This window comes from Corvus cornix, chromosome 4A (assembly GCF_000738735.6).
Source record: "Corvus cornix cornix isolate S_Up_H32 chromosome 4A, ASM73873v5, whole genome shotgun sequence".
Classification (NCBI taxonomy): domain Eukaryota; kingdom Metazoa; phylum Chordata; class Aves; order Passeriformes; family Corvidae; genus Corvus; species Corvus cornix.
In genome coordinates, this window is record NC_047058.1 from 1,031,857 (window position 1) to 1,045,238 (window position 13,382).

General features: G+C 46.6%; 1 protein-coding gene across 2 annotated transcripts in view; it reads left to right on the forward strand.

Moving 5' to 3' along the window:
• Positions 1 to 10,426: 10,426 nt before the first annotated feature.
• FHL1 (four and a half LIM domains 1) overlaps positions 10,427 to 13,382 on the forward strand; it is a 30,388-nt gene continuing 27,432 nt past the window's right edge. Inside the window, exon 1 of one of the 2 annotated variants that reach the window (XM_010402700.3) lies at positions 10,427 to 10,587. The gene's annotated coding sequence lies outside the window, so the exon portion shown is untranslated. Of the gene's footprint in view, positions 10,588 to 10,619; positions 10,736 to 13,382 lie in introns of those variants that run through there. The other variant, XM_010402701.3, reaches the window with a different exon arrangement.

Genomic DNA, 13,382 nt, shown 5'->3' on the forward strand with positions numbered 1-13,382 from the left:
AGCTAGGGTAGTTATGCCAACCTACCCACACAGGTGCTGTGCTGGGCAGGTCAGGCACTGCAGGGGAAAGGATGCTTTGAGAATAGGAAAACACCAACTGGCTGAGTGTGGAAACACTTGGCAATGTAAATGTGCCTGGGCTGAGACAGCAGCAAAGATTTTCTCTTGCCCTTCCTCCACCTAGTGCTGGTCTGAACCAAAATACACCTTTTCTGGGTAGTAGCTCCAAGGGTACAACCTTAAAGACAGCTAAGGACAGCAGGTCTCCACATCCTCACAGCATCCTCATTCCCTGCAGTGCCTTGAAGTATCTCCTCTGCACCCTTTGATGATGGATGGCTCAATCTGCTCTTCTGTAATACTGTTCACTCTTAGAATTCACAGAGGTACAAGAGGAAGGAGAACAAGAGATGCAGCATTACTTACTCTTCCCTTTTCTCAGGTAGTTAATATTAATCACTGGTGCTTTGGTTATGTTATGTGAATTCTCCCAGGTTCTGAAGCTTTGGAGATCTGCAAAAAGAGAGAAGTGGAAATGTCTGTGTATCTCTGTGACAGATGGGCCAGGTTTAATACAGATTTCTTCCCTTCTCCATGTACTCTGCTGTTATTTTTTAGCTTTGAAATAGCCCTGAACATCCTAAGGCTGTTTATCTAAATGATATCTGAGTGGTCTGAGGTCACTATTTGCATTGGTGTACATTTCTCAAAGTGCAAAATCAAGGATTCCTCTGACAAGGCAGGTCAAGTGACACAGTTCTGCAGCTGTACCAGGTATGGCTGGATTATATTTTCCACCCCGACCAGTGTCTGCTGCTCACACAAAAATGTCCAAATTCTTACAAAAGGCAAACAAATTTCCCTTGTGATTGGTTTCTGCTCTGCACGGGCTGGGGCTTTGTTGCTGAGATATTTGCTGTTGATAAAATACCTCAGCTCTGGTCAGATGCCTTAGAGGGCTCAGGGCTATTGTCCTGCTAGAGAGAAGCCAAGCCAGCGGCACTGTGACATTCCTAAACTCAGCTCCATCAGAGACTTGTTGCTTCAGCTGCAACCTGTGCTCCGATGACAGAGCTGATAATAGACCAATTGTGCTCGTGACAAGGGTGAAGGGGTTGAGTGAAAAACCTCCCTGGAAAAAACGGATCATCCTGGCTTTACAGATATTTAGTTTGAGATTCCATAACTAGCATTTGGCCTCGGCAATGCTGGCAAGACTGAATTCCTTTGCTCTAGGGAGAAGAGCCCAGCTGGGGGCCAGGCAGTCCTGCCCAGATGGCACTGGAGCAGTTCTGTTTGCAGCAGCACGAGCTGGCTGGGCTGTCCTGGGAGCAGGGGCAAAACTTCTGCTGTGGATACACCACCATCAGAGAAGGATGCACTGGCTCCTCAGGATGGAAAAAGGAGCATCCACTGGCCTCCCCAGGAGTGGATCTGACTCAGGACACTGAGTGGAGATTATGGTCCAGCTGAAAGTCCTGGAGCATGACAAGCAGGACAGTTAATACCTGGACTCTCTGGCCGGCCATGCCTCTAATGCAGCGGAACGAGTAAAGCTGAGGCACAGCATGTAAATATTTATAGCCAGTTACCAGGTTTCATATTTGACCAATCCCCTGTCCCTCCTGGCTCCTACCACTTGATGTTTGTGGCTCTGAGTTGCCAAGGACACTGGCAGGGGCAGGATCCTCTCTGCAGGGAGCCAGGGGCAATGCTGTGGCACTTCTCCAAGGCAGCAGCGCTGTCCAGAAGCACCCAGGGCTCTGACTGACCCTTCCTGCAGCCAGAGCTGGTTCTGGCTGCACTGCCACATCATAGCAGCACCCACTGCACCCACCAGCACCTGCGTCCCAGCCAGCAGCTTTGGGAAGGGGGACACGAGGCACTGACCAGCCCCCCAAAGTTGATCTGGCAGCATTTTTCACTGACTGGCTCAGGTTTGCCTGAGGGAAGTGGGGAAGGGAATGTGCAGAGCCCTTTTTGTCTTGGGACATGCCTCTGTCACCCCTCATGCTAGGGAGCTGCTCTCCTGAGCGGCTGCTTCGTCAAAATCTAAGCAGTCTGTGCAGAATTCTCATGTTCTTCCTCAGATCCAGAATATCTAATGCCAAATATTTTTCCCTGCTGTTGGTTCAGTTTCTTCTTCTGCTCCCAACCCTCACTTGAGCTGTTGAGAGAAAAAAAATCCCAATCTGCTTTTACTGAAGAGATTTATTTCGGTTTGGAAGTGGCAGGAAGACAGCTTCTCTGTAGCTGTGCATATGTCTGAGATCTTTGTCTTGGGTCTCTCAGTTTGACTTAAATCATCTTTAAATCACTTTTCTTCAGCAGAACTCAGCAAAGAAGTGAGTTCTGTCATTTTTACTTAAGACATGATTCCCAGAAAATTTGGTTTAAACCAAAGGCAACACACCCATGCTCCCTTTGTGCCAGCTAAACTAAGCCAGTTGAAAATCCCATCTGACTGGAAGGAGAACAAAAGTCCAGCACAGACAAATCTCCTTCACAGCTGGGTATCAAGTCTAAAATCTTTTGTTTGAGAAAGCTGCTTGACAGCTATTTACTGCAGCTCCTTCAGCACACTGAGCTCAGGAAATTGCATTCATAATTTCCTTAGTGCCAAATGGTTTGTAATTTTCCCATGACTATTTCTTTTTTTGTTTGTGAAACAAAGCCTCTGGAAATCTTACACAAATTTACTTTTCGCCCAAGTATGAAGCTAACATGAAGTATACAATTTAATGGGATACCATTCACTTGATTTTTTTGGCATAGAGAATAAAAACCCCAACCTTGTTTGTGACTAAGTTTTCCATCAACAATCTTGCAATTTTAATACAGTCTTTTTTTTAACAAAAGGAAAATTGATCTGATACATAAATTCAAAATGCTCATCTAGCCAGAGCTGTTGGACGCAAGGAGAAAGCAGAAATGGCGGAAAGGTGTGACCTGGCTTTTCCACATCACCATGAGTGCAGGTCTGAGCAGTAAGTATGATTCCCCATGCCTTTATGTGAAAGCCTTTGATTTATGCAGAGGCACTTGGGTGTGGTGAGCCAGGCTGGTGTTCGGTTCCAGCCCCTGGGACAGATCTCATCCATAGCCTTGGACAAGTGGCTGCTTTCTCCACTTTGCTGCTGGTGTAACCCTGGGCACCATATGGGTTGTTGGGGTTGGTACCTTGGAGCACACCAAATTTAAGCCTCTGCACAGATACAGATGCCATTAACTATCTCACTAAATATGACTTTCACTGGCATTAATTGTAAGTCACACAAAATCACTATGTAGGAGCCAGCAGAGCATTTAAGACTCCCAAGCTCAGGACTTTGCATCCAGAGAGACAAGGATGTGCTGGTGGCAGGTGCTGGAGGGGACTGGGGTGTGACTCTGCATCCCATCCCATGGACTGGAAGATACTGTGGCAGCAGAGGTTTGTGTGAGTCTATCGCAGTGGTTCCATGTCTCCAGCTCTGCTCTGGAGCTGGAATCTTCTCCATGGGGTGCTTTTGAGTCTGAAAGCTTGTCCTCTTACTACCTGTCTGTTGTTTCAAAGCCTGCATTTTAAACCTTCACATATCTTTGCCTCCCTAGGATGGAAGCAAAAAATACTATTATGTCTTTGTGTGCATGCAGGAACCTGAGGCACGCTGAGCAAATCCCTCCATTGTGGTCATACTGACAGGTGAAGGTGGCCACAAACGAGGGACTGCAGGAACTGAGCACCACTGCTCCTTTCTGGAGTGTGCCCACAGTGTTCCCAGCAGCCCTGGAGCCAGGCAGGCATTGCCTGAGGGGCTGATGTTATGACTCAGCCCAAGTCAAGCAAGCAGTTTGTACCATGATGAGGAATTTAATTTTGGTCCCCTGAACTGTAGCGAACACTGTGAGCCCCAGCCCATTCTGTGCCTGTTGTTTCTCATGTTCATGGAATGATCTAATCCAGTTGTACGTGTTTCTTTATGGTCCTCAGCTTTCTAATTGGTTTGATTTTAGCTGCAGACTCAAGCAAAATGAAATTTGTCATGCTTTGAAAATCTCCTCTGCTATTAAAACATGTCTTTTACTTATGTTAGCCTGTGGGTACCTAAAATGAATTTTTTCCTAGACTAAAATCTAAGCTAAAATTAATAAAGAAGCTTAATTTTGGTCTGATGCCTGGAAGCCATCTTTTCAAATCTGGAACATGAAACTCCTGGTGAGCCTCGCACCAAGGAAAAAGACCAACTTTAGGATAATTACGTATAGTAAGATAAAGATATACATGTGTCTATAATACGTATCATCACAAATCCCTTTGCTCTGCTTGAAGGAAAACCTGATACTATACTGCTACTTTACCTCGTCGCTATTAGAAACCTTTGTTAAACCTCTTTCAATAGGTATCCACCCAGGAATAGATAACTGATAAGGACCAAGAACCAAACCTTTTCTCAAATTTTATCTGTTTGGCTTATGCAAATACTCAAATATTTGATGGATTCCTGTTATTGTTTAATGTCTGGCCAAGATGTTTGCTGGAAGGGCCAAAGTCTGGAAACACTTAAGCAAACTGTGCCCCAGCAGTTGTTGAAGTCAACGGAAATTTACTTGACTTCAGCAGAGGGTGGCTCAAAAGTTCTAGTGATAGGAGTAGTTGTGAAGGAGAAAAGCTATTTTTTGCACAGGCCATTCCCCATGCTTCAGTTTGTGGGCTCTGCTCAGGGTTAGACAGGGTTTGCACAGACCATGAGGTCGGTGTGTGGGGATGCAGGGGCAGAGGTCTGCACTCACAGGGCTACGCTGTCCCGGGGATCTGGGCCCAGGTGAGTTGATGCCTGGGGCCACAAGCTGCCTGCTGCTCCCACATCCCTGCTTGTGATCCAGCAGGAAAAAACACCAGGACCCAGTACATGAATGTGGATGGAAATGCTGAAGTTCAAATGACCATAGAGCAGAAAACCTCAAGCCCTACCCTTGGCAGAAAACCTGGTGTGGTTGAATAGCCCCTTGCAGGCTGCAGATAAATAGCTGTGACTGTTGCCAACATTCCTTGAAAACTTAAATTGTTGCTGGAAAGACTGCTGGAAACCTTAGTTTCTCTTGCCTTTTCCAAAGGTAGCCTTGCTACAGTCAACAGATGGGTCCATTCCTGCAGGGCTCTGGTGCATCATCTTTTATAAATGGGAGTCACCTTTGTAATTTTCCATGCACAGAAGGAGCAACTTGTACTGGGAGAAGCATTTTGGACTCTGCTAAAGGACGCCAAGAGGGCTGACACGGCTGCTTCTCTTAATCTGATAGCTGAGCCATCCCTGCAGCTGCTTTTTAAAGGTGGGAACAACCTTTAGCTAGATCCCTTCTCCATGTGCAGATTCTGGTGTCACTCAGGAACATCTGAGTAGCAGTGATGTCACAAATAACACAGCCACTGTAATTACTCATGGGCTTACTCACTAGCAGGTTCTCAGCAGGTGATTGCCCAGCTTTTGGAAATCACCTTGATGCATTGATCCAGGTTTGCTGATGGTATCTTAGGGCTATGCTACAGAAATACTTTGACACTAAATTGGGGGAAGCTGAGTAGTCTTGTGGATGTCACCTAATTACAACCATAATCCTTTTTTTGTGGCTTGCTGTTTTGCCCACTAAAGTGAAAGAATCATTGAACCATAAAGACTGGAAAAAGCTTCTAAGATCGAGTACCACCATTAACCCAGCACTGCCAATCCCAGCTCTAAACCATGTCTCTGAGCACCACCATGTTTTTTGAACTCTCCCAGGGACAGCAGTTCCACCACCTTCCTGGGCAGCCTGTTCCAATGTTTGACCACCCTTTGAGTGGAGAAATATTTCTTAATATTCAATCTAAACCTCCTGTGGTTCAACTTGAGGCCAGGACAACTTGGTCCTTTTCCGGTTTGCTCAACCTGTGATGAAGCACAACCCACTGATGTCCCTCAGCAATTTCACCCTCACTCACTTGCATATGTATGATTTCCAAACCACACTGATAGGAAGAATTGCAGCAGAAGCCCAGAGAGCTGAGAGATGTCTGTTTTTTGGCAGCCTGGCTGCTCCCACTGAGGATCACAGCCCACGGTATGTGGCCGACAGGTTGTGATGCTCTTCTTTGCATCAACTTGGACAGCTGCATGTTATGTATTTAAACTCCATGGAAAAGGCTTTGCATCACTGATGTTTTAACCACACCATTCCAAACCTTCCATAACCCCTCCCTTACTTACTCCCAGAGAGGAATGACTCTGAAGTGTTTCAGCTTTTCCATTACTTTGCCCGCCTGGAGACCATGTGCTGATGGCTGTGAGGTAATTAGCTGGTGTCAGGTGAGTTCCAGCTGCCTGCAGGGCTGGGGCTCCATCTGGCCACCGGTATCCCCCAGGGTGGCAGAATGGTGGGATGGTTGAGGGTGTGGAGACTGATGGATCTCTTTCCCTATTTCTTTTCCTCTTTCCTCTCTCTCTCTTTCCTTTTCCTCTTGAAATGATTCACTGCAGGACAAGCTGTCTTCTCCTGTGCCCCTTGGGCTGAAAACAGACTTTGGAAAAGTCAGAGGACAGATCGAGGACAGAGCCGGCACTGGGGCCTCAAGGGATCAGCTTTCCAACATGATAGTTCTCCTTTCAGCTGGGAGGCCCTGTGTGGGCCACGGGTGCTTTATATTCCAGTGGGGAACCCATCCAAAACAGGGCACAACTGACTTCTACGTGGTTAGGGACATAGATGTCACAGGAGCATCCAGCCTGTGTGGCTGCCTCTGCTGGGAAAGCTTCCTGCTCTCAGAGGCTGGTGAAAGCAGGTGGCCATGTGGTGAAAGGAGGATGGAGCCAGTCAATTAGGGAATTAACAGGGCAGTGACCCTGAGGAGTCAGTGTGGATAGGGAGTCAAGAGGGTTTGTGATGGTACCTTAAGCCCAAAATAGCTGCATCCCTCAGACTGCAACTTGGAAGGGGGAAGGAACCCTTCCCAGCTGTTTTGGACAAAAGGGCGAGAGGGGATAATGAGTGGTAATTACTTTAATGAGGGGATTGGTAATTATTTTCACCTGCAGCTGAGGGAAGGGCTGAGGTGTTCATTAGGAGAGGAGGGCTCTGAAGGGTTTGTGTGTGGAAATTATCTCTGCTGCTGTGGCTCTGTGTGGTCATGGTGTCTCACAGAGGGCAGGTGAGTGGGGTAGCCCCATCTCACACAGGGTGATTGTCACCACTGTCAGCCCTGACTAGGGGACACCATGGATGGGACATGTCACACCCAGCCGCAGTTTGGCATGTGGGAACCAGGACAGCCAAACCAACCCATGGGGTATGTGAATGGCATTCTGCTTGGGTTCACCCCAAGATGCAGTGGCTTCCTTCCACTGGCAAAACCAGGCCTCGTGGTGTGAAAGACTTTTCCCCTCTGTGGCTAGAGGGGGATGTAATGGAATCAGAATGGAGACCCAAAGGATGAATCAAAGCACATCTTTCTCTACCAGTGCAGATGATTCCTGCTTTGGGGTGAGCCCTTGACTTTGGGGGTGTCCTGCCCTTGGGGTTTCTTGGAGAGCACTTGGCTGTACATTAGCCTCCCCACACCCTCTGCAAGCTCTACCATTTCCAAATAAAGTTTCTTAGCAGATAGATTTGAGTGACTAATTCAACCAACTCAGTTTTAAGTGCTTCTGCTTATAGTTCATTTTGTTTGGATAACTAGTCAAGGATATATTGGATCATTGGAGTCCTTCTTTTTTAGATTTACTTACTGTGTTTGCCAAAAATCAATTTGCAGGGTAACTGATTATCTTCCTCAGCAAGCACTGGTGGTAGTAGGGGATTGACTCAGAGTTGACTCAGTCCTTTGCAATGAGTTGTGTCATTCTTGCACTTTATTCTTGTTTAATCCAATGCTTTGGCAGAGATTTTTATAGTGCTCTTTTGTATCTGTAATATGGCAGTGCCCCAGTGCCTGTTCCTTGACTCTGGTTGTGTGCTGTCCTTGCTCTCTAAATCATCCACTGCTCTTTTCCAAACAGAATAGAACTGCTGCTGTGATTAGTGCAAGCTCTGGAGTGCTTAAATTCTTCTCTGTCAGGTATACTGGTCATTTTAAGGTCTGATTTAAGGTCTGATCCTGCACACACTTTCTGGCAGGAGTAGCAATACTGAAGATTGGGTAAAGCACTTGCTCTGTGCCATGTGCCTTCGCAGACCTTTATTTTGCTTTTTTTTTCTGGATGTGGCATTGTGCACATGGGACTGGATGGTGAATCCAACAGGGATCTAAAGGATGCAGCAACTGCAGGATGAGGCCTTGATCTGCAATCCAGTGAGAGCAATGAATTACTCAAATAACAACCTGCTCTGCTGTAATCAGTGAGAGCCACGTTATATAGATGAATTTATTATTTATCTGCTACTCTGTTAAGCTGACAGACATGCTGCCTGGCAGTTGCTTTGATGGTAGCTGAGGTTTAGGATTTGGCCATGAAATCCCTAGTTTGTGTTGTATGTGGAAGGCATCTAATACCTTAAATAAAGGGCAGAGGATCCTGATAGCAGCCTGATGACATTCCCTGCAGATATGGGATGCTTGTTATGCTGCAAGATGTCAGGCACTTATTAGAGCACTTGTGCTTCTCCAGGGTGCATCATCTGGTTGGGATCTTCCAAGATGCAACTGCAGAGGTGCAGGATTAGTCCCAGGTATTCCTATGGGGCAGGGGCAGTGACTGGTCTCTAGTAAAGGGACTCCATTGGTACAGATGCTCCTGGACCAGTGCCCTTCCTATTCCTCTCTCCTCCTCTTTCTGTTTATGGCCAGAGGCAGGAAGGCTCCTTCCTTTGAAAGTAGAAATCCCACAGGAGCTGCCTGCAGGGTAACTTTTCCCTGGTGCCATTCTCCTACAACTGTGCAACACCTGGTTTGTCTTTGTATACTCACATTCTACAGCCCTGGTTTCTCCTGGAGATCTTGGCTTGATTTATCTACCTGGGAATGTTCTGTCTGAATGTCCCATCCTTGAAGGGTCTCATCTCTGCAACTTCTTATGAATCTTGGAGCTCTGCAGCTGCAAACATGTAACACACATCACACCTTAGGGGCAGGGGGGTTTTGCTAGTGGTCTTGTAGGTCTGATGGTTGGTTACAGCCATTAGAGAAAAGCTCTCGCTAATGGTGACTAAGTTTTATGCTTGCTGGGAGAGCTGTTGAAAAAATGAGCTGGAAACGGGTATTTGGATTCCTTTGAAAATCAAATATAAACTTCAGTCCGTAATGATAAATGATGTTGGTGTTTCACATCTGTGTTTCATGTATTCCTGGAGTTGTTCTTGGCAAGTTGTGGCCGTCTGAGTCTTGAACCTCAGGGCAGCCCAGTGTTCTTGTCCCTGCTAGGGATGTTAATGTGGATGATGCAGTGTTGGAGGAATCTGTGGGACTTACCTGTTGAATGAACAGACACACAGAAAAATATGAATGTTTCTGTAAAGAGAGAGTGTTTGCTCTTACACAATGTTTTTTGTTTTACTAACAAAGAAAAATTCCTTGGCCCAAATATAGTGATCTGCTTTCCAGGGATACTGGTGCTGTGTCCAGCACACCTACCAGCCTCTCCTGCCATTAGTCAAGAGCTCTGTGGTGGTTCTCCAAGGCACCACAAAAGCCTGTTTGTAGAGAAAGAGCTCCAACACAAGCACCTCTTGTTGAAAAACAAACTTAGCTACTTGCTGGACCATGTGTCCAACAGCAACAAGAATGGAAGAAAGTGGCATAACTCAGAAGAATAAAGAAAGTATAAGGGATGGAGAAAGGGAGAAAAGAAAACAATGTGAACGTTGTGAGATTTTTCTGGTGTGATGCAGCACAGGCAGGCAGACTTATTTAAAACAGGAATGAATTGCTACCTGACAGTACTATATTTCATGCCTGCTTTGAAGAAAAGGCTCCCCTTTTGGCATAATTTTTTCTGTGCTCTCTTCAGTTGGGTCCCCTCCCTCCCTGCAGACTTCTCACCTGAAATACATCCCTGCTGTTTGTTTTGTGTCCTGCAAACTCTGTCTATGAACCTGAATGTGATGTGTAACTGACCTTCCAGGAAAGGCTTTAGCATTGAGAGAGGGTTATTTGGACAGGACAGGAACCTGGCCACGCATCCTCCTGCAAAGATTCTGTGCCTCATTTTCCTTGTCTGGGAGTGCAGCTGCTGGCACTTTGGGGGTAGCAGGGCTTTTCCCAGCCTGCTGCGTCCCAGGGTTCCCATGACAGCCCGGTGCTGTTGTGGGGAGGCACGGAACAGCTCTGCAGGCAAAGTGCCATCGCTGGTTGGGGTTCCCCCTCACCATGGACGGTGCAGCGACCCTGGGAGGAGCATGCCTCCCCGGGCAGGATCGCTGCTATGGGCTGGACTTTTTTTTTTTTTTTTTTTTTTTTTGCCATTCACCTCCCTGCTATAAGAGTGGAAGCCGCGTCTCTCCAGCTGGACACCCCAGCCCAGCCCTGGACCAGAGCGCTCCCGTGTCCGTCCCGCAGCCGCTCGCAGTGCTCGGTCCATCCCTTCCCTCCTCCCGGCAGCAGCCGCCTCGCAGCATTCCCGGGATCTCCGGCAGCCAGTAAGCACATGCCTCCCTCTCTCCCTCTCGAGCATCGTCTCGCTGAGCAGGGCAGGGAGCATTTCAGCATCCCACGCTTCGCAGATCTTCGGATTTCGGGGCTGGTGCTGGTCTTTTCTCTGCCTTGTGACTGCTCTGCCGGAGAAGGGTTTGTGAGAATAGGGATGGGGAGTGGGAAGCCTGTGGGTGTGTAATGTACTTCTGAAACACTCTCTAGCAAGCAATTTCTCCGTGGTTCACTGAGTTAGCCTCAGAAACTGCCTGTTTTATGGGTTGTTTTGGAAATGGGATTTATCTACGTTCTTGCTTCTGATTTCTCTTGCATCCTCTTTTTCTGATATACATATTCCCTCCTGGAAGGTGGTTGCTTTTAAAGTGCAGGCAGACCCTGGGGTATAAATACAACTTTTCCCTTTGCTTCCAAGCTGAGCTGCTGCTTAGGGAGAATTTGCTGTGGTACCGAGTTGTGTAAGAGCTGTCAGCTCTGTGCTTTCCTGGGCAGGTGATCAGATGTGCCTCTTTGAGGCTTTTATAATGAGAGATGGGGAGGAAATAGCTAAAGCGGAGGCTGTTTTGTGGGGTCTCAGGTGATGTGAGGAGCAATCCTGGGAGCAGGCTGGCAGTAACAGAATTGGGGAATATGGAAATGCAAGCTTTTACCTAATAATTATCACACTTTCCTCTTTCCTTCTGTATTACAGAATATCAGGCAGTTGCAGAGTTCCTGCAGCTGTACCCACGTGAATGCAAACACCTTGAGTTTTGCACAAATGCTGCACCCCTGTATCAATATAGATTTGGGAAGTCACTTGCATGAGTGAAGTTGTATTCACCATGTGTTTGCAAGACGGGTGTTTCTGTCATTAATCTTATCTTTTGACCAATTACTAAAGAAAAGTTAATGCATGTGACTCTGGTCCCATTTGTGTTGTGTAAGCAGGAGCCAGTCTGTGGTTGAGAAAGGGATGTGACTATTTTTTAAACCACTGAAATCTAGCACATGGAATGGGGAAAATTAATAAAACAATCCACCTACCAATTAGTCTTTTACCCTGTTTTGAGAGGAAGAGTGTTCTTTTTACAAATAACAAAAAAAAAACTTCCAAGAGGAAACTGACTAAATTCTTAAGCCATGATGTACAAAGCAAATAGCTGATCAAGCAACCAAATATGGCTTTGAAACTTCAGCTTTCTTTTGTAATGATAAAAGCACCCACATACTTCAGTGACAACACCCTTTTTTTTTTTTCCAAATACAGCATTCTTGAATACAAACCAGTTCCTAATTTTTCCTTAAGGAGCTCAGTATATAAAAATTCCTTCTTGACTAATACCTGAGAGAAAAATGTGGATAGGTGTTTCAGAGCTGGCACCACAAGTGCAAAAAACCCCCAGTCCCTCCAGATCTCAGTACAGCAGAAAGCCAGTTTCTCAGATTTTGGACTGTGGCTCTGAGGAACGAGTTCAGGGCTGGGACTTTACAGCTGGCTTCTGATATGTACTGCTCTTTGGGAATTTTGGCTGGGGAAGGTATTTAGGATTGGGCTCTTGAACTGTTTCTAACAGAAGTTATTCCCTGCTGTGAGTGATGGCTTGTCTCCCTGTATGCTGGTATAATTCTCTGCTTGAACATAAACAATGGCAGCTGTTCAAAAGGAGGCAACATTTAGGTACTCAAACACTTGAAAATAAAAACTCTCCAGCCTATCTTGGCTGGCCTTTATTTCAGAAGCAGCTTTTCCATCGAACTGTACCATGAATGGAAAATCCAGACATATGGTACTAAGCAGCTGGTGGGAGCCTGGTCAGGTCCCTGTTCATGTCCATGGATAGGGGAGTGATGCTGTAGGATGCACTTCATCTGTAATCTAAATCCTTATCACATGAATATGACAGCCCACACCCATTGCACCAGGATGTAACAAAAAGTTTAAGGAACTGACCTCCTTGCCCCCAAGAAGTAACTTACTTCCTTTTGTATCACAGAATAGTTTGGTTGGAAGGGACCTTTAGAGGTCATTTAGTCCACAGGGACATCTTCAACTAGACCAGCTTGCTCAGAGCCCTGTCCAACCTGGCCGTGAGCACTTCCAGGAATGGGGCATCTACCACCTCTCTGGGCAACCTGTGCCTGTGTTTTACTGGTTTTGCCAGTGTAAAAATCTCCTTCCTTGTATATAGTCTAAATCTAACCTGTTCCAGTTTAAAACCTTTGCCCCTTGTCCTGTTGCATCAGGCCCTGATAAAAAGTTTGTTCCCATCTTTCTTGTGAGCCCCCCTGAAGTATTGAAATACAATATTGCTGTAAGGTCTTCCTGGAGCCTTCTTTTCCTCAGGCTGAACAATCCCAGCCCTCTCAGCCTGTCTCCATAGGAGAGATACTCCATCCCTCAGAGCACATCATCATTGTCTCCTCTGGACTCGCTCCAACAGCTCCACCATGTCCTTCCTGTGCTGGGACCCCAGGGCTGGATGCAGCTCTGCAGGTGAGGTCTCACAAAGTGGAGCAGAGAGGCAGATGTGAGCCAGGAATGATACCGACCCCTCAGCAGTAGCCTGTGTGAATTATGTTAAGTTTACTCAGCATCCAGTGGATGCATTGGGGGATTTAGGTGGAAAATTCCTCTGATCTTTGCTGACGAGACAAGGATCACACAAGCCTGTGTTTGGCACTTCCCTTTTTGTGGTTCGCTTGGCCCTGAAGTCCCAGGGGCATTAAATTCAAGAAGACAAGCCTCACCATCAGTGATGTGCAAAGTTTGCTCATGCTTTTGATTGGTGTTGATTGCTCCTAA